Below are 2,770 nucleotides of genomic sequence, written 5' to 3' on the forward strand. Positions count from 1 at the left end.
CTCCGCGCCCGGCTCCCCGCCCGCGCCCGCCTCGCTGCCGGCTCCCGCCCGCGGCCCGCGCGCAACTTCTCGCCTCCTGCCCGGGTCCTTAATGGAAGTTGGGTGAGAACCGGCTCGTGTTCATTCATGCCCCGCGCTGACGTCACCGAGGCCACGCCCTCAGGAATGTCTTTAAAGGGGCCGGGCTGGCACCGGGCGAGGAGGGAGGAGAGTCCCCAGGGGTTTGGGGAGGACCTGGGGGCCCCCCCGGACTCCCTGCAGCGCCCCCCCCCCCCCCCGGCCCTCCCAAGTTTCCGGATCCTCGGCCCAGACCGGGACGTAGGGATGGTTGGCCCTGAGCCATGCGCACCCTCTCGCCCTTGCCCCTGGGGAGGGGGCTCCACCCGGCCTGCAGGCCTGGGCTGGGGGGCTGGGGGGGCTGGGGGAGCAGAGGCCTTGGGGGGCAGCTGCGAAACAGACCCGGAGGGCCTTCTTCCTGGGACTCACCAACCTGGCGGAGGTCAAGGAGAGCATCTCCGCTCAGGAGCCTTTGAGAATACCGCAATCGAAGAGCAACCACCTCTAGGAATGAGTCAGAAAGCATTATCTGCCGTAACTCTCAGCTGGGAGGCAGGTATCATTATCCCCATTCTACAGAAGAGGACACATGTCCAAAGGTTGCAAAGCTCAAAGCTGAGCCAGGATTGGAAGCCAGGTCCCAGTCTCTGCTTCAGACGCTGAGCGGCCAGGTGCCGGGGAAGGGCAGGCAGGGGGCGGCTGTGTGGTGCACCCCATCCCCAACCCCGGGCGTGGCTGAATCAGTCCAACTGTTTCAACACTGCAGGGCACCTGCCTCCCACCTGCCCCTTCAAGGAGCCTCTCCCCAAAGTTTCTTCAGACGTGAGCTCATCTCCCCTCCTGTCGGAAGCGCCTGGCTTTTGTGAAACAAACGGGAAATGTCCTCTCACCCTCCTGTCGGCCACCCACGGCTAGCTGTTGCCCAATAGCCATTTGCCCAGTCCAGGTGGAGCAGCTGTAGCGGCCTGATTCCCTGGGAGGCTCCAGGGCCTTCTGTCCACCTCCTTCTCTTTGACCCCATCCTTGATTCTCCTTGATCCTCCTCGACCTATTTGCCCAAAACCCATGCTGGGCTGCTCCAGTACCCACGTCCTCCCTGCCAGATGTGGACATCTTGGCCTCTCGGCCTTGGCGCCTGCCCTGGGAAGCGGGTCCAGACACCTCCTCTGGAGAAGGAGGAGGGTTAATTACAGGTGTTGGGGTAGTGTAATTAAAGCCTTTGACCAAGATGATAGGAGCGTCTTGGTGTTCTGAGAGTCTGTGAGCGTGCAAGTGTCCATGAGAGTAAGCGTGTGCGAGTGTACATGTGGGCATGTGGGCGTGAGTGCGTGCAGATGTGTTGGTGTGAGTGAGTGCATGTGGGTATGGGGGGCACGTTGGCATGTGAACATGTGTGTGAATGCATGTAGACATGTTGGTGTGTGTGTGATTGTGCTGTACGTGGCAAGGGTGGAGAACATAGGCCGTAGAGCTAACCCACGGGTGTTTGGACGTTCCCCTTCTCTGAGGCTCAGTCTGCTCATTGGAAATATGTATAAACTAACTTCAGAGGGTTATTGTGAAGATCCAGGAAGGTCGCGTGGGTCAAGCACACAGCTCATAACTGTGGGACACACTTGTTAAATCCCAGCTGTGACTACAGTTACAGGAGGTTAGGCCAGAGGAAGTAGCATCTGTGCTGAGCGGGGCCTGTGGCATGTACCGGGCATCTCGATGGCACATGGACAGTGTGTGTGTGTGTGTGTGTGGTAAATATATGGATAAATGTTTTTTTTTTAAGATTTATTTATTTATGATAGACACAGATAGAGAGAGAGAGAGGCAGAGACACAGGCAGGGGGAGAAGCAGGCTCCATGCCGGGAGCCCGATGTGGGACTCGATCCTGGGACTCCAGGATCGTGCCCTGGGCCAAAGGCAGGCGCCGAACCGCTGAGCCACCCAGGGATCCCCTGGATAAATGTTTTGCATGTGGTGTTGGATGCTCTGGGCCTTGGTGAATATAAGATTTCAAGTGTGTTGTATGTAGGACCCTGCCCGTACACGTGTGTTACATGCCATGCAGGCTCTGTATGTTGAAGGTCCCGCTCCAAGAGTGCGGGGGACATTTGTCTGTAGAAAACAGACAGCAGGGCACCTGGGTGGCTCAGTGGTTGAGCGTCTGCCTTCGGCCCAGGGTGTGATCCCGGGGTCCTGGGATCGAGTCCCGCATCGGGCTCCCTGCAGGGAGCCTGCTTCTCCCTCTGCCTGTGTCTCTGCCTCTCTCTGTGTCTATCATGATAAATAAATAAAAATCTTTAAAAAAAAAGCACTGGACACGTGGCAGGGGTTCAGCAAACCTTCTCTGAGTGAACGAAGTAATGAGTGCATGAAAGTGTTGGTAAGTTCTGCATCTCCTGAAAGTCTCTGTGGGCTACGTTGGCAGATCCTTCGTGTGGCACATGTAGTGGAGGTGCCCCTGCACGGCCCCACTGGGATGGCCCCACGTGCCAGGGGTGCGGGCAGGCCCTGCCGGTTGAGGGCCAGGCCGTGTGCCTGGAGGTATGTGCCCAGCTGGGGACTGACCGAGAGTGCAGAGACAGGTGTCGCTCACCTCTGACATGCGAGCAGAGGCCTGTGGGAAGGGGTGGTGTGTGGTGTGGTGTGCGCTGGCAGGAGGAGGGGGGCGGGGGCAGCTCCTCCATTTTTTTAGTCACTCACCTGGTGACACACCCT

The sequence above is a fragment of the Nyctereutes procyonoides genome, unplaced genomic scaffold, assembly GCF_905146905.1.
Source record: "Nyctereutes procyonoides isolate TBG_1078 unplaced genomic scaffold, NYPRO_anot_genome, whole genome shotgun sequence".
Taxonomy (NCBI): domain Eukaryota; kingdom Metazoa; phylum Chordata; class Mammalia; order Carnivora; family Canidae; genus Nyctereutes; species Nyctereutes procyonoides.